A 19,262-nucleotide genomic window follows, 5' to 3' on the forward strand; every position below is an offset into this window, starting at 1 on the left:
AATCTGGAGGCCTGTTTCAAGACCAAGTATGAGGCCCCATATATACTATATGACATAATTATTCTGTTGATACAGGCGTATTGACACAAATAGTTTTGACTGTTCAATATCGTGCGCAGCCATTACTATCGACAATTACACAGCAACAACACCTCTCCTCATCCTGTCGTCCCTTAGGCTTCACAATATAGTGTCTTTACCTCCCAATGCAACACATTTTATCCAGGTTATTAACAGGATATAGGTGTAACTTAACATTGTGGAATAGAGCAAGGTAGCGAGTCAGTGAGAGAGAGAGGGCCAAGGGTGGCGGGTCCGGTCAGACGCGTAACTAGATGTCAGTGGGCCCCGACGCAGGCTGATCAGCGAGAGCCCCCGACAGCACCCCCCGCGCGCGCGTTCGCCGGTAAACGTAGCCCAAACGGACTGTATTTGGCTTATAAACAGGCAGCGCAGCGGAGCACTGTACAGCAGTTGTGACGGTAGCTGTCGCGATTGTAATCAGAGAAACAGCTGCAGCCTGTAAAAACAAACCCAAACTGCGTGTTGGTTTATAAACAGCAGGGCACTGTACAGTTGTAGTTGTGATTTGTGCACGTACCTGGCTGTCGGGACTCGAGACTGGGAAAGCCCACTGCACACTCGCCACAGACACTTCTGACTTCCTTCACGTTATTAGCCTACAGCCCTACACACTCCACCAGAGCTGCGGGGCACGTGTGTGCCTAATGCCTATGTGTGTGTGTGTGTGTGTGTGATGTGTGTGTGCTAGCAGCAGCCACCACCAGGCTCCGTGGCTCCAACTCAACTGTCATTGCATCTCTGTATGTATTTATAATTTTATTTTACAGACGGCACGGGTGGGCGGCCGTGTGCCCCCCTTGCCTCTGGGCCCCCACGCAGTCGCGTTGTCTGCGTCGCGCTAGTAACGCCCCTGGGTCCGGTTGACTGACGCCTGGCGGTCGGTCGGAGCTCAGAGGCCCCCCTGAGGGTGGAGGCCCGTTTCAATTGAAACTGGTGAAACATAGCAAAGGCCTCCAATATGCAACTTGCCTGAGCTCAGCTGTGGATGTACAGTATGGGCTTTTATCTTGTGATGAGTCGCTGGATGACACATGGTGTCTGCAACGTGTTGTGCGGAAGAAAGCACCACATCAATGAGAGTCCTACAAATAGCTGCAGAATGTATTCCCTTCGCTCAGGAGGACGCTCGTCTGTCCCTACCTGCACATTTGCACAAACAAACTCCTTTTATTCCAGTGGTTCTTCATAATAATATATGAATTTGCAATAAAAATGCTTGATTTCATATTGGACCTGTATTATAAGCCTATAATATATCACATTTTTAACTGTGTGTAGCCTAGGGATTATTATTATTATTATTATTATAGTTATTTTAATAGAAACCTTTTTTCTTACACAGGAAAAGAGACAAAGACACTTACAACTGAAAGCTTACAATCACGATATGCTTACATTGCTGGATGTTGAAGTTGCTTTTATAACTGTGTTCTTCAGTACTTTTTAGGACTTTTGCAAAATGCGGGACTATGGTGGTCACCCTAGTTGTATATGTTTCTAAAATAATAATTGTTTTGAAATTCTAACTATCCCTTTACTCTTTAGATTTAAGGTAAGACAAAACTCATCTGTAATGAGTGTCGGTGACAAGCCTTTTTACAGTGTCCATGTGCATAGCCTCCGCTTCTTAGAAGGCTTATGAATTAATTAGCAAAAAGAACACCCATTTTCCATAAAACATAAAACAGCTGCCAAGTGGTTGGTTGTAAAACAGAACCTCTGTTGTCAATTATGAAAGCTCTCTAAAGTGACTATCACCCAATTAGCTTGCGGTTGCTAATGCTAACGGTAAACAGGTCCTGTTGACCTGACCAAGATGGCCGCTCCATAGAGCGTCGCAGTCCCGCCCCCTTTCATGACGACGAAGACAGGCCCAGGAAATAATTCCCCATGCATTTTTCCCATAGACATTTCAAAAAGTACAGTATTTATTTAAAGATCTGTGGGTTCTGTAAGCCTCGAACCCACCCGGCTATGCAATACCCGTTGTACCCGTGTCAGAGTACCCGCTCCACCCATCTGTCTGTGTCCCTTTTATGCCCATATACTATGTAGATTTCTATATCTGTCTCTCTGTCCCTTTATTCCTAATTTTCCTATATATGGAGTTCTCTGTCAGGCATGCCCAAATATGGATGGATGGATGCTTGGATTTTATTTTGTCATTGAACAAACATGTACTGTTGGCATCAATCCAATGCAGTACAAAAAGCATTCATAATAATGTTAGTAGTAGCACCCATAAGGTGCCAATAATAAAAAGCTGTAAGAAAAATACAGTGTATGTACAGTCAGTGAAGAGTTCATATTATTGAGGGGGGGACGACGACTATCTCTTGGTTAAAGAGTTCAAGAGAACAATGACTGAGGGGAAGAAGCTGTTTCTGGATCTGGTGGTTGAGGTCTTGAGGCATCTGTAGCCCTTTCGCCTCTGTGAATGGGAGGGGTGGAACAGTTTGTTGTTGGGGTGGGAGGCATCCTTGATGATGCTAAGGGCCTTAGACTGGCAGCACTGTTTGTAGATGGACTCAATTGATGTCAATGAAGAGCGTATAATACACTGCGCCGTTTTCACCACCCTCTGCAGTGATTTCCACTCTGCGACAGTACAGTTTCCATACCAAGCTGTAATACAGTAGGTCAGTGTACTTTCGATGGTACAGCGGTAAAGGTTTTCCAGAGTCGGATTGTGCTGTGAGAACAGGCCAGCTCCATATATGGACCCTGGGCAGGGGCCCTGTACGTACAGAGACATGGTGCATTTAAAGATAGATATGCACATTGCCTGAAGCACATTTTTATTCATCTCTACTTCATTGACAATACATTGCATTATGCTATAGCAGCCAGCCAACATTTACAGCTAAGTTCTTTGATCATCCTCTCATGTTTGTTCCTCAAACAGGCTGATTATTATTAGCCTTTATTTAAAAAAGAAAAGAAACAGAATTGTGAGGACATGATCTGGGGCTGCAATGCTACATATTTTTTGGATCTGGCCGCAAGTGGTGTGTGTGTGTGTGTGTGTGTGTGTGTGTGTGTGTGTGTGTGTGTGTGTGTGTGTGTGTGTGTGTGTGTGTGTGTGTGTGTGCGTGTGTGTCTCCTGGGGCAGTCTAATGCTGTGTGACTGAGTCCAGTGCTGTCAGCAGAGCCCAGACATGGTTGCAGCACAAGTGCCTGCTTGGATCAACGTACAGCTGGCCTGGGCCAACCTCTAAAGCTATGTCCTAATTACATACTGCTGTGATGTACTGTATATAATACCAAATGGAACGGACTACATGAAGCTAGAAAAACCACACCCGTGTGAACTGAGTGGTGCAAGGTCTTATATAGCCTGATCAGCTATGTCAGTGACGTCACATACTAACCATAGCAACCATGCTCGTTTTTTTGGTTGCTAACCATAGCAACCATGCTCGTTTTTTTGGTACAAACAAACACGGGTACAAAGCCAGCCGCCAACCTGTGTGAAGTGAAGGGCGCTCATATCATCATACATCATCATGAAATACACACTATGCCTATTTGCTCAGACACTATGACGTAAAATTCTCCATTCCATAAAAGCTGAATGTAGGAGGGCCTAGCGCCCCTCAAAAACTATGAAATACTGTATACCTACAAATGCCCACCGGTAATTAAAAAAATCACACCCGTGTGAACTGAGTGGTGCAAGGTCTTATATAGCCTGCTCAGCTGTGGTCTGACGTAATGTCAGTGACCATAGTAACCATGCTCACCTGTGCACGGACACGTACACAGGTACACGGACACGTACACAGGTACACAAACATACAGACAAAGCTGGTTGTTGGAGTGGTTTGCACCACTCAAAAAAATCAAACGGGTCCGTGTGAAGTGAGGGCCGCTCTTATTATCATGTAATTCCGGCCAATCACAATTTGAGTCTTCACTTTTCTGTCCTCACTTTTGCCTTCAATGTTTGTGTATACACAAACACGGAAAGCTGGGCATAGGAGGGGCTAGCGCTCCTCAAAAATATTTTATTTCTGATTGTGGTGTTAATAAATACCATTATCCTATGATGCAGAAGGGGGGTGGGGGCTATTCATTACAGGAAAATGTAATTAATCAACTCTCGCCAACTTTGTTTTCGCAACAACAACAAAAGATGCAGGTGGGGCAAACGCGCATCCAAGAAAAGGCACACAGTTGTATACACAGTTACCCCAACAATATATATATATATATATATATATATATATATATATATATATATGGAACTGACTAATGATGAAATCAAAACTCAATTATTGCTGTTGTCAAAAGCCAAAAATCTAAAACTATAGTAGGGTTAACTCTTTTAGCCTAGTGGTAGACCTGTTTCCAACCAATTAATGAACAACACTTTTGGGTGTCTATAGTCATTTATCTGCTGGAATGAGGGGGAAAAGCCCTTCCTGAACTGAAAGGTCTGTTTTTTCTAAGCCTGCTCGTAAAGGGGGTGGTAAAGGGGGTGGTAAAGGGGGTGCTAAAGGGGGTGGTAAAGGGGGTGGCCTGGATGAATGAGAGTTGGCTAAATCTATAATACATTAGATTCATGTTTTTAGAATAGAATTTGCTAACTTAAGAGTGATCCCATTTCAATTTGTCATTTTATTCTCTCTCTCTCTCTCTCTCTCTCTCTCTGTCTCTCTCTCTCTCTCTCTCTCTCTCCAGATCACCTGGTTTCCCTCATTCATGCTGGTGAGGCAGCGTTGACAACTGTGTGACGAATACAACCTCTGGCATATGCAAATGTACCCTGATGATTCACACATGGACAGTGTGTGTGTGTGTGTGTGTGTGTGTGTGTGTGTGTGTGTGTGTGTGTGTGTGTGTGTGTGTGTGTGTGTGTGTGTGTGTGAGAGAGAGAGAGAGAGAGAGAGAGAGAGAGAGAGTGTTTGTGTGCGAGAGAGAAAGTGTTTAGGGTTGGTTAATTAATGTTCAAAACTTGAATATTCAAAACTTGAATGTACTACTAGACTTTGCAGAGGAAATTATGTTTAAAAAAAAGTTGTATGCAAATTGTATGCACATTTATAACAATTATTAAAATAATAATAATAAATTAATAATTTACATTAGGGGGATATCTTTCACAATAATAAATGTACATGTTCTAATCTAGACATTCTAATGATCACAAAAAAATACAGGCATTTTAAAGTTAAAGGTTAAAAATGGTTACAAATTGATTTTGAAGTTGTGTGAATTTCTGCTTCTGTGGGGGGGGGTATTTATATGCAAATATCATGACCAATGGCATTGCAAGACTAAACTAGAAAAAGTGCCCTTCTGGGCACAGGTCTCCACCAGGAGGATAGGAGTGTGTGTGTGATGTTTGGCAAAATGTTTAGGAGCAATATAAACGTGTGTGTGTGTGTGTGTGTGTGTGTGTGTGTGTGTGTGTGTGTGTGTGTGTGTGTGTGTGACGCGGCTTTGCCTGTTGTAGCGCCACCATGAGGCTGATTTGAAAACTGTCAAGTGGCATTTCTTCCAAAGCCTAGTGGGAATATGCATGCACAGTTTCACCACAATCGGACTCTGCGTTGAGTAGTTGTGGCGCTTTGTACAAAGCGGGTACAAAGCGGGCTACTCCTGAAACGTTTAGAAGCCAATCGTAGCCAATGAGGGTGGATTATGAGAAATCAAACAAACCCGTCTTGATCACATGACTATGAAGAGCATGTGTACCGATTTGCGTAAAATTTGGATAAAATCTGAAGGAGTAATATTAGAAAATGTGTTTTACATATGTCGGCCTCCTGGTGGCGCTATAAAGAGCAAATGTGAAAAGTTCCAGGCAAAGGTTTTTCCTTGGCCTCTAGGGAGTTGGCATACAAAGTTATCCACAGATCCGTGCAGTTAGAGGTAAAAACACTTTTCGGCCAGTTATAGCGCCACCATGAGGCTGAGTTGAAAATGTTCATGTGGCATTTCCTCCTCGGCCTAGTGGGAATGTGCATGCACAATTTCACGGAAATCACACGATGTGTTCATGATTTGCAGCATTTTGTTTGAAACTGAGCACTCCTGCGAACTTTGGAAGCCAATCTTAGCCAATCAGGATGGAGTCTGAGAAATCTGAAAGACCCGTTTCGTTGAATGGCTCTAGAGAGACTGTGTACCAATTTGCGTGATGTTTGGACAAAATTTGTAGGTGTACTGTCTAAAAACTTGTTTTGCACAAAGCGGCCTCCTGGTGGCGCTATAACAGGCCGTTCTGGAAATTTTGGGGCAGAGGTTCATCGTTGGCATCCAGGGAGTGTGTGTGCAAAATTTGGCATCGACCAGGTTAACGGTGCCTGAGATTGGCTGTTCACAGACGGAAGGACGGACGGACGGACGGACACACACACACACGGACGGACGGAGTGCAAAACATACTCTCTCCCCATGCCTTCGGCCTGGTGGAGACAACAATGAACATGAACGATGATGTTTAGGTGAAAAAAGAACAGAAAAATAATAATTAATTAACCCATTTTGGGCGGGAACCCCTTTTGGTGTTTTAAGCATTATGTTAAACTTCAGCTTTAGCAGATCTACATTAAAGCCGCTATTTTTGAAAAATCGTGAAAATGTAGTGCAAATCTTTGAATATATATTCCAACGTTTTTAACTCAAATCTTTGCTGAAATCACTGAATATACCTTTAATTAATTCAAATATAAATGGTTGTAATGTTGCAACGGTGGGTATTGCAGGGTTAAGGGGTCAAGACAAGGGCTTCTATGGTCCCTTATTGTTTTTCTATTTACTCGTCTTCTTCTTCCATGCACCACTTTTTGCACTTCTGGCTTAACCATAACTGCGAGAAGTGAATCTATGTAAGGAAACTGTCGGTGGATGTATCTGTTGCTGATCTATGCTGTTAGTAAGATACTAAGATCCAAAGATACAAAATATCACACACCTAGCACCCAGATACTAAGATCCATACAAAATATCACACACCTAGCACCCCACAAGTATTGTCGACTTCGACCCGCAAGTGAGAAACTCAAGGTTTAGACACAGCCATTTACAAAGCAGGGGCAATAAATTGATCCGCCCCACTATGGCTGAGGCTCTGACACACAAAAGCTTAGTGACAGTGAAAACAAAGATGTATTACACACCAAACCCACGTCACATAGATAAACCAGTGACATGTGATATGTGAAGAGGTATAAGAGTGTATATATTCTAGGGGTGGGACGATATGGGTACCTCACAATACGATATCTGTGGCGATATTAGGCCCTCGATAACGATAATATCACGATATTCAATATATTGCAAGATATTTCGTCAACGATATCTCACGATATCTGTAACTGAAAATGAAAGAAATACCTAACCATAAAAGGCAAAAGATATGGAATGATGTACTTTTTCCAAAATCTTACAAGATCTTTTGTCTCAAACTGGCCAGTACATCAATCTCCTGAAACACTAACTGCAACTTTGCAACGTGTCCGCAACTTGTCTGTCCACAACAATGGGTTACAACTACTAGTACTAACTAACCAACATCACAATATTGAGAGGACAATACAATAATACAGTATATATCGCAGGAGGAAGTATCACATGATACCGCAATATCGATATATTGGCACACCCAGTTGCACGGTTCGAAGTGTCAAAACCCCCACTTTAGAAAATGTACCTAAAATTACAGCCATAACTAATAGTAGCTATTTTAAAATTAGTAGGCTATAGCAGTCTCAGTCGGTATAGAGGGTATGCACGTGACATCATCATCAAACCAGGAAGTTATGCAGGAACGCCTACTGAGTGGCAAAAAACTACTTTCTGGCCTTGACAGCCCATACATCCAAACAGAAAAGTCCTATCTGATTGCATTAAACAACGTTAAACCATGTTAAACTCATTTTGCATGTTGCTTTGCCACTCGATGTGCCATTCACTTTAAGCATGCGCATACCCTCATACCCATATGTGCAATGCATGTGTTCATTCAGTGTGAGCTAGGGCTGGGTGCAATAACCGCAATATCGCCATACCGCCGGTATACAACGCATACCGCGGTATCGGGTTCGTTACCGCGGTAAAAAAAAAAAAAAAAAAAAAAAAAAGTTTTTTTTGTCCGTGCTGTTCTGGCGCCCTAGGTTCTAACCCTAACCCTAGTTCTAACCCTAACCCTGGGTTCTAGGCCTAAGTGCATATGGTTGATATGAAATAAAGTGTATCATAATAAACAGTGAGGCTCAGTCAGTCTAATCATATGCCAGCAACACCAGAGGGAGTTCAACAAACCATGTGCAACCCAGATTCGGCACAAACAAGTATTGATTGATTGATTGATTGAACTATTTATTAACAGTTTGCAGAATTACAGTAGCCTACATTTCAAGCACAACTCAATACAAAGACTGATAACTGCGAGTGGACGACCCAATAAAGCATTAAACTTGTTTACAAGAGGGTCCACCTAAATTAATTTCACTCCTATGCCACAAAAATGTGGAACGCCCTACCAACTGTCATTAAGACATGTAAATCCCTTGACTCCACCCACCCCCACCCACCCCTTTTCCCCCTCACTGTATATGTTTTTCCCCCTTTTTACCTCCTTTATGATGATTTCCTGTTTTTGGCTGTACAAAATGTTATGATGAATTGAACAAGGTGGACCCTCTTGTAAACAAGTGTAATGCTTTATGGTGTCGTCCACTCACAGAGTAACAGTTAACAGTTTTTGTATTGAGTTGTGCAAATGTACTGTAAACTGTTAATACAAACTTAAATCAATCAATCAAGCAATAATGTTAACTCATGGCTTGGGGACTGGGGAGGCGCGCAGTTGCTGCGTGGTGTGGAGCGGCTGGAAGTTGAACCTTTCAATTCATCATATATTAAATCTATCAGTTAACTTGGAATTTGTTTAATATGTTTAAGATTTTAGGTTCCATGATGAGGGGACGTTTTTGAATGGTGGTGTTTGTTTCATGCGATGCGCTGCTGAGCGGGCATTTCATTGGAGTGAGAATGGTTGCCATTGCGTGAGACAGTGTGCGGGATTCTTTTTTTCTCTACTTCTCAGTTCCAGTTATCCGACGCACCTGTCCATTGTAGGTGTGCAGAAGGACTTTTTATTATAGTCAGTCAAAAGATAAAAACAGTTCTGTCCGTCCTGTCTGTACAGCTCTCTCTCTCTCTCTCTCTCTCTCTCCCTCCCTCTCCCCCTTTCTCTTCTCTCGCTGACAGACATCAATACAAAGTTGAAACCGTTACGATGCGCCCTTATCCATAGGCTACAGCTGTAATATAGCTGGGTAACAGCTGTCAGGACGTAATATTTCAAATATCAATATTCATAATTTATGAATATTAATTATTAAAATATTACAATATAATAATTATATTGCTCACGTCACTGTAATGTAACATGAATTCTTGGACAGACTTGCAATAAATATTCCAACGGTACTTGTACTGTAAATATTGAGATATAATACACAACGACTTCTTAATGAAAATCATATAAATGTATTATAACAAAATAAATCAAATGTGTACAAACAATCCCAAAAATGGATACAGGTTTAAATGAAACCTTTTGATCAAGGTAAGGTCAGGTAAAGGTAAATAGTGATAGCTCATGAAACGAATAAAGGGAAAAGAAACATGAAATAATAAAAGAGAGGTTTCGAAAATAGCAGATCTACCTTCCAAAATAACATCTCTACCCTGCCTGAACGCTACACTCAGTTGCCATTTATCATGTGATATAATGCTCGCCTGTGTGTAGAGGGGACGGCAACAGTGGATGTGGTGCTGTCGAGCTAGCCAGAGGCTAGGGGCAGTGGATGGCAGGCCCAGAAGGATGTAGCTGGGCAGGGGTTTAGTAGCTGTCAGAGGCAGCTGGTCGCAGGCATCGGTTTTCCCTCGTCGGGATCAGCTTGGTGGCGCTTGGCTTAAGCTGACCCTCTTGAAGATTCGAGCGGCAGAGGAGACTTGGGATGTCTTATCCTCGCTGTGGCGCTGAGAGTCTCGTAGAGAGAGAACCTGTCGTCTGGTCAGTTTTGGGTTGCCTCACGGTCTCTGGGAACCGGCCGCTGTGGCGCTGAGGTCTTACCCAGGAAATGGAACTTCTGTGGTGGGGACAGAGTCAACCCAGGGCCTGGTCAGTGAAGGAGGACAGAGTGTGTGTGGGCGGGGACGTGGCGTCAACCCTCCCTTGCTGCGGTCCTCCGTCGTTCCAGTAGAAGTTTATATGAGAGCGATGGCTGCTTGAGCATGGCTGCTTATACCGAAGAGGCGGAGACTGGCTCCTTGTCATGCAAGGAGCTGCAGGGTCCGGACGTGTGTGAGCTGTAGGGGCCTGTCCCCTTAACCCATGAACCATAAAGCACATGAAATACTAACTCGTCACTAGTGGTTCTGGGGAGCTCCTATTAATACATCTGACTAAATATTTGCACTCAGCATGAATTTCCACATGTGGAGATATCAAACAGTACAGCCGTATGTAAATTAGAAGTCAGGCAAGCCAGAATATAATTATATATATAATATATAATACACTCATCACATTAATTCAACACAATATATATATATATGGTTGAACCCCAATAGATAGTATACAAATATATATATATATTCGTGGTTCAAAGGCATAATACGTGAACAGTTTTATTCAAACTTTATTGTCTCATTGTGTAGTCTTAGAGAGGTTGCTCTCAGCATCCTGCATGCTTATGTAGCCTGCATTCCAATGGGCAATAAAGCTCACATTACGTAGGGGTCCTGGTTCAGCCCCCCCCCCCCTTTTCTCTTGTAAGTAGAGTCAGTCCAGCAGTGTCAGGGAGAACATGGGGGGGGGGGGTTATGTACCGTGCCTCCAATGTGTTCATTTGGTTATGAACAAAAATCCATCTGTGTTCATATCCGTCCAGGTCCCACGCTACATGTCCCCCCTTTGTCCTCAGTATCATGACGAAACGACACGTTGAGTCCTTGATCTTTGAGGGCAAAAGTAAAAAGTGAGAGGATGAACACAGAGTACACAGAGCATATACATCGCATGATTAAATGGCAACTTCTTATCTGCTAAACTGTTCTGGTGACTGTATAACTCTGGACTTCTTGAAAGAAAGTTCTCTTATAGGCCGTGGCTCTATAGTCAGAGGCTTCAAGTTAAACACAAAACAAGTCTACACAAAATTGAAGGAATAAGGCCAAAAACACAAAAGGAAAAACTCCTAAAAATGCACATAAATTACTGTATGTTTTGTTTACTATGTGGAAAGAAAGCATACTTGTTCTACTCACTGTGACGTGAATAGCTTGATTAACTCTAGTACAAACTGATTTGTTGAACAACAATTCAAAACAAAGAAAACACAGGTAACATACAGGTAATCTCAAATAGAGCTGAGACTGTTTAGAAAACTCCTATTATAATGTAGGCTATAATTGGAGGAGTGATGTGTTAGCATTTGTCATGCCTTTTTATCAGAGCACTTCTTTCTAAGATCTGTTTTTGTTTACCATAGTTTAATTTAAGCAGTGAGTTCACTCTAACTGACGTGAAGTAGTCACGTGTAGTTTAGCTACCGGTTAGATTGGGTTTGATTGGGTCTAGCTACGTCAAAGGTTTGCTGTAGGCTTTAGACCTATAATAGTAGGCATCTCTCCTAGTCACCGAAATGATGAAGTGTGTGTGGAGACATCATTTCTATATAGTTGTAATTGACAAAAATGATGGCCTTAGATTCACAAATTGGACATGCACATGTGGGTTACTGTCCCTAGCAAATTGGTATAGTGTTTTAAGCATTACAGCCATTGTTCCTCCTATCACTACAGATCAACAGTTCATGACTCTGTTATCCTGTGAAAAGAGGGACTAATGTCACAGTTGTAAAAGTGCAGAGCCCCTATCATCCCCACCCTGATCAGGGGTGAGGAATCAAAGCTCCTACTTTCATTCACAACTTACTATGCTTAAAACAAATACCACTAAGCTTTGTACCGTGCACGAATCCCTGTGAAGTCGGCCAGCAGTATTAACAGCTGTCATCTGCGATGGACAAAGGTCAACCATGGTTGGCCCTTGTCTGTCAAACATATTCCTTGATATATTACTTATCAGTTTAAATCACCTTTGATAGGGCAAAATCACAACCAATGTGGGTGGAGCTACAGTGTAGTTAATACATGCTGTTACCTCACCTATGGTTAGTAAAACAAATAATGATCAAGGCACACAGATAATGTTCATCATCATGGAGTGACTAAAAAAGTTTATGTTGCCGTATCTTATACACTCGTTTATATACATGCAAACGTGTTGCCTGTGTATAAACATCTCAAACTGTTATGAGACATACGTGACACAAAGTGTACAAACAGATGTATATAATTACTGCAAACAACAGGTGTAACACTGTATCCCCCCGAATGTTTCAAATGACACAAACTATATAGTGTAGTGGTCGTCTGAAACATTCACGTACAAAGAAATAACCACCGTGTTGTTTAGAATTATCAAGGTGTATAATCCCTCATAGATTTTCTCCAGTCATTATCAGTGGGGCTTGAAACCTGTCTGGCAGCGTAGATGCGGGATTTCTTTTGTCTACGAGATTCCTTTGGGGAATTCTTTACCAACACAGGGCTCTGATGACTTTCGGGGAGACAGTCATCGATTTGGGTGCTGACAGTTACATAAGATGCTTCATGGCATTCTCTGTCAAACGCTTCCTTTGCCAAGGATCGCAAAACAACGGCACGTATTTTCTCAGAATTGATTCCGAGAGGGAAGTGTTTTGTAACAGAGGGAAGTAAATTATTTAGGAACAACGCCTTGAAATGTACATCTTCCTCCATCTTTGGGCTATTTTTACTGCCGAAAAATGCTTTCATTAAACGTTTATAAAATACCCTAACATCTTCCTGCTCATGCTGTTTAACCTCCATGGCCGAAATCAGCCCACTTTTGGCAACATCGTGGTCAAACTCCCCGATTATTGCCTGACAGACAGAATGCCAGTCTAGTAGTGTTTGACTTGCCTGCCGCCTAAGGCAGGAGGCAACTTCGCGGCTTGAGGTTAAACGGATGAGATTCACCTTTGTTTCCACCGTGACTGGTTCATACGAACGTAAACTGTCAACAATACAGTCCAGGTATGCTTGGGAATCTGTATTGCCTGAAGCCTGTGGGTAAAAATGGTCTATATGTTTAGAGATTTTCCACAGGACATCATCCCCCAGGGTCTTAGCATGTGCCTGTGTGTTAAGGTCAGGATCTACTTGATTTGATGGTGGAGGTGACATCACCTCCACCATGCCTACACCATATTGTGCTCTGACCAAATCTGGAGTCTGACCACCAGTTGACCGGGTCACAACCCCGGACCGATAAGGATATTGGCTGACCTGGGGTCGCTTTGGCCGTGTTGAGAAAGGGGTTAAAAGTTTAGTATCAGGCACATAGGAGGTTGGGGAGGAAACAGGATCCAGCCCCCCCCCTCCTTGTTGACTGCTAATGAGAGGGGATGTGTCATTGCACGTCCTGTGGTTTTCCCACTCATTTTCGTCAATTTGGTCTATTTTAGCTTGCAGCATTGAAATATGCTGTACGCTAAAATTAAGGCTAGCGTCCTGTGAAGCCACAGTGTTCCGTAATTGATCGATTTCTATATTTAGTTTGTTCACATTAGAATTCAATTCTGAGATTACTTTTGACTGATTAACCCCCAACTGGGTCTGCTCCACAGGTCCACAGCAAAGCTGACCATTGCGTGCCTGAGTTCGACCTCTGACCTCGGTCAGGAGGTCCTGAAAACATTTAACCATATCATCATTAGCGGTACATTTACGACTCTCCAGGCATGCAATCCTGTCTTGCAAATCTATGACAGAACTCTGTAGTTTACAGATTTGAGTCAAATCACCATATCTTTGCATTGTCACATTTTCCTGTTTTAAAACATCTCTCAGCAGTTCGATCTTTTGAATCTTAGCTGTTGATAACGGTGTAATCAGTTGACACATGTCTGTATCACAATCAAATCGAAAAGTATTCTTCAGTTTGGGATCAAAATTTAGCCCTCTTATTGCTTGTGCTACCACATATGCCATGTTATGCAGCATATTTGAGCAATTTTTGAGACAAGGACTGCTGAGAGATAGTCACTGGAAAAAAAAATAATTATGAGATTTCTCTTCGGCTGGCAAAAATAGTTATAATGTACCACTTGTCAGTATATAATCGTGACTAAGGGAACTAGAAGTGTGTTTGGTCTACTTAAAATTAAGTTGAAAATACTTTGTAGGTGAACTTTGATAGTTCGAACAAGTTTAAAATATTATTCGGCTGGCAAAAATAGTTATAATGTACCACTTGTCAGTATATAATCGTGACTAAGGGAACTAGAAGTGTGTTTGGTCTACTTAAAATTAAGTTGAAAATACTTTGTAGGTGAACTTTGATAGTTCGAACAAGTTTAAAATAGAATTTAGTTGTTTCCCTGGAAATTAAATAATAACTTCTAGGATTCTGAACTGATTGTAACCAATCTGTTCTGCCAAAATGAATTAAAGCTTAAGTCTAGATCATAATGGAACTAAGTTGGATAGCATTATAATTATTTTGAGGTTAACAAGAACACATTTGCCACTGAAGTGAATCTCTCACAATTTGGTACAAGACAAAGACTTTCACAGCCAGGAGAGAGTTTAGAAATAAACTACTAGTATACATTCTGCAAAATTGGTGATAGGAGTTTGTCTCTCTCTGTCTGCATGGCCCAACACAGGGGAACAGGCCCAGAACCCCCCCTTCTTCCTCTTCGATTTGAAGGGATGAAGAAAAATAGGTGGGGGTCAGGTCTGCCGTGTGGCTCTGGAGGCCAAAACTAAATGGGGTTGGTGTCAACTGGTTGTTGACTCAGCTAATCCTGCCTGGGTTTATGGCCTGGAACCAGGATGGACTACACCAAAAGGTTTACAACACTCACCCCCCTTTTCAATGATTGATAACAAATCTTCAAAGGGGGTTGTGTGTTGTGTGTGTGTGTGGGTGTGTGTGTGAGGGCCAAAAATCTAAAATGGTTCCGGTCAAACACACACAGTGCACACAAAAACTTCCTCTCTCACCCTAGGCAGAGAGATGCTTAACTTTAGCCATTTGGCCAAGTTAAATACAAACCAACAACATGGTACACATTTAGTTTCAATAAACACCTCAATCAAAAACCCTAGCTTGCTTGGAGCCAGAGGCCAAGGTCTAGAATGTGAGGCAGGAATTAAAACCAAAACATATAACCACTGTTGCCCTGCTGATCTGTGCAGAATTTTGCTCCAGTATACTGTCAAAATGTTACAGCAATTGTTTCAGCAAAATTTCACACCAACTGCTACTGTGTCACTAATAGGCTACAAAAGGAAAACAAACTTATGACAAGCTGCTTACGTCCAATCACTAACCTGAGCGTCACAGTTTCACTTCTATTTAACCAACAGTATGCAGTTATGACTATTGGTAAATAGTAGTTATAGTTACACTTGAGAATTAGTGATAGACCTATAACACTTAATTTTTTACTCTACAGGAAGTGAAACAAAGCTGTATTTCAAAAACGTCCTCTAGTTATGGAGAGGGCTTCCAAATAATGTCAAGATCTACTCGATTTGACACAGATATTATGAATCCAATGTGTCAGATGGAGGATATTTGACATATACATTTCACGCCACTATAGCCACATTTGCTTGTCTAGATCGCTAATCCTGAACAAAGCTTGATGACTCAGTGTATCCAGAGTCGATCATATATGATATATGATATGATTATGACAATATTTAATATATTATCATAACTTGGGGAGTCCCCACAAAAATGACTTTGACCACTACTGTTAACACACCATGCCTTCTCTAACTTCCTCAGGGGTTGGAAAGAAAGGGATTTTTGGAATAGTGCCTATTTTGAAACGCTTCCACTCAAATTCTGTTTTTAGATTTGAATCATTCTACAATTAACTTCCAACCAGACATTGATCAACTTAAATCACTGAACTCGATTACGAAAATAAGAACAACAATACTAGGCCTGTATTATTATTGTTATTTTAAAAAAAAACTTTTTCCAAAAATATATTTTTTTTTTCTTCCCGAAAATATTAATTTTAATCTCAGAATTTACAGTACGTACAGTTGGAATAAGAGTCTGCCTCGCAACGGGGCACCATCTGTAATATAGCTGGGTAACAGCTGTCAGGACGTAATATTTCAAATATCAATATTCATAATTTATGAATATTAATTATTAAAATATTACAATATAATAATTATATTGCTCACGTCACTGTAATGTAACATGAATTCTTGGACAGACTTGCAATAAATATTCCAACGGTACTTGTACTGTAAATATTGAGATATAATACACAACGACTTCTTAATGAAAATCATATAAATTTATTATAACAAAATAAATCAAATGTGTACAAACAATCCCAAAAATGGATACAGGTTTAAATGAAACCTTTTGATCAAGGTAAGGTCAGGTAAAGGTAAATAGTGATAGCTCATGAAACGAATAAAGGGAAAAGAAACATGAAATAATAAAAGAGAGGTTTCGAAAATAGCAGATCTACCTTCCAAAATAACATCTCTACCCTGCCTGAACGCTACACTCAGTTGCCATTTATCATGTGATATAATGCTCGCCTGTGTGTAGAGGGGACGGCAACAGTGGATGTGGTGCTGTCGAGCTAGCCAGAGGCTAGGGGCAGTGGATGGCAGGCCCAGAAGGATGTAGCTGGGCAGGGGTTTAGTAGCTGTCAGAGGCAGCTGGTCGCAGGCATCGGTTTTCCCTCGTCGGGATCAGCTTGGTGGCGCTTGGCTTAAGCTGACCCTCTTGAAGATTCGAGCGGCAGAGGAGACTTGGGATGTCTTATCCTCGCTGTGGCGCTGAGAGTCTCGTAGAGAGAGAACCTGTCGTCTGGTCAGTTTTGGGTTGCCTCACGGTCTCTGGGAACCGGCCGCTGTGGCGCTGAGGTCTTACCCAGGAAATGGAACTTCTGTGGTGGGGACAGAGTCAACCCAGGGCCTGGTCAGTGAAGGAGGACAGAGTGTGTGTGGGCGGGGACGTGGCGTCAACCCTCCCTTGCTGCGGTCCTCCGTCGTTCCAGTAGAAGTTTATATGAGAGCGATGGCTGCTTGAGCATGGCTGCTTATACCGAAGAGGCGGAGACTGGCTCCTTGTCATGCAAGGAGCTGCAGGGTCCGGACGTGTGTGAGCTGTAGGGGCCTGTCCCCTTAACCCATGAACCATAAAGCACATGAAATACTAACTCGTCACTAGTGGTTCTGGGGAGCTCCTATTAATACATCTGACTAAATATTTGCACTCAGCATGAATTTCCACATGTGGAGATATCAAACAGTACAGCCGTATGTAAATTAGAAGTCAGGCAAGCCAGAATATAATTATATATATAATATATAATACACTCATCACATTAATTCAACACAATATATATATATATGGTTGAACCCCAATAGATAGTATACAAATATATATATATATTCGTGGTTCAAAGGCATAATACGTGAACAGTTTTATTCAAACTTTATTGTCTCATTGTGTAGTCTTAGAGAGGTTGCTCTCAGCATCCTGCATGCTTATGTAGCCTGCATTCCAATGGGCAATAAAGCTCACATTACGTAGGGGTCCTGGTTCAGCCCCCCCCCCCCCTTTTCTCTTGTAAGTAGAGTCAGTCCAGCAGTGTCAGGGAGAACATGGGGGGGGGGGGTTATGTACCGTGCCTCCAATGTGTTCATTTGGTTATGAACAAAAATCCATCTGTGTTCATATCCGTCCAGGTCCCACGCTACACAGCCTAATGTCTCTCTCTCTCTCTCTCTCTCTCTCTCTCTCTCTCTCTCTCTCTCTCTCTCTCTCTCTCTCTCTCTCTCTCTCTTCTCGTCTCTCGCTGACAGACATCAATACAAAGTTGAAACCTGTTACCTACTATGCGCCCTTATCCATAGGCTACACGTTTAGCCTAATCTTTCTCTCTCTCTCTCTGACGGTCTGAGCAATGCACGATGCACCTGGCTGTTACAATAGCGCGAGGTATTAATATTCTCTCAAAACAAAGTCGGACAATGTTTTAAATTAGGCTACTCCAAACCAGACCCACCTATAAATGTTGTCTGTTGTGACATCAATGGCATCGCAGGAAAAAGACGCTCAACACAACTTGTCTTGATCTGAAATGATGTGAAATCCGTTCGCTTTTTTATTTCTTTTTTTAACAGCGGGCTGCGGGAGATGTCTGACGCAGTTGATTTGATTGACACCCGAACACGTGTTGCGGCATTGACATGCCAATCTTTCCTTAATACAACTGTAGTCCATAATATCCGTTCCAAAACTCTGCCTGCACCCCAAAAGGAGGCCCAAAAGGATTTATATATATTATAATCACACAATCAAAGTCCGGATCGTTTGCAGCTGGGGTTAATTGCCTCGCGCTGCGCAAGGGTCTTCACAATAGCAATAGCGCTGTTGTGGATTTAATTTTGGTAAACTGGATAACAACAGAAACACGTGGAAAAGCTATATGAGTCGTCTTGTCTGTTGTCTCTGTAACGGTGCCACTGTGTGTGTGAGCTGTGAGGGGAGGCCGCGCATGAGGAGGAATGACACTGGAACTGCACTAAAGACACACAGCTGCTCTATACATCTCCGTATACGGTGTTTTACCGGATTTTGCAGACCTGCTCTAACATCTCCATACACGGTGTTCCACCGGACTAAATAACACTATAAAACCGGAGGATTCTTTTTTCGCGCGCGGGGGGGGGGGGGGGGGGGGTGCGGTAATTATCGCCATACCGGCGGTATGGGGGCCGACAATAACCGCGGTAATAAAAATCCCATACCGCCCCAGCCCTAGTGTGAGCACACTCACCAGAGTTTGTTCAGTTCCGTGCATGTTGTTAGATCAGATTGGTGAGGAAGGAGGGGAGTGGTCGTGAGCCTTTCGGGGGTGTCGCACAACCAAAAAGGTTGAGAACCAATGGTGTATGTATGGGACGCACGCATCACAGTGTAGTGTGTGTAATGTGCAGTTGTCTGTACTGTAGCGTGTAAGACAGTGGTTCCCAAAGTGGGGTCCGGGGACCCCTAGGGGTCCTTGAGG

The 19,262-nt window shown here is 42.3% G+C and overlaps 1 protein-coding gene across 1 annotated transcript in view; it reads right to left on the reverse strand.

The window, feature by feature from the left end:
- The window catches only part of LOC306923040 (copine-8-like), a gene marked incomplete at both ends in the record, with an annotated part of 134,515 nt that overhangs the window by 93,299 nt on the left and 21,954 nt on the right, over nucleotides 1-19,262 (reverse strand). The window lies entirely within an intron of this gene.

The sequence above is a fragment of the Electrona antarctica genome (genome assembly GCF_951216825.1).
Source record: "Electrona antarctica genome assembly, chromosome: 5".
Classification (NCBI taxonomy): Eukaryota; Metazoa; Chordata; class Actinopteri; order Myctophiformes; family Myctophidae; genus Electrona; species Electrona antarctica.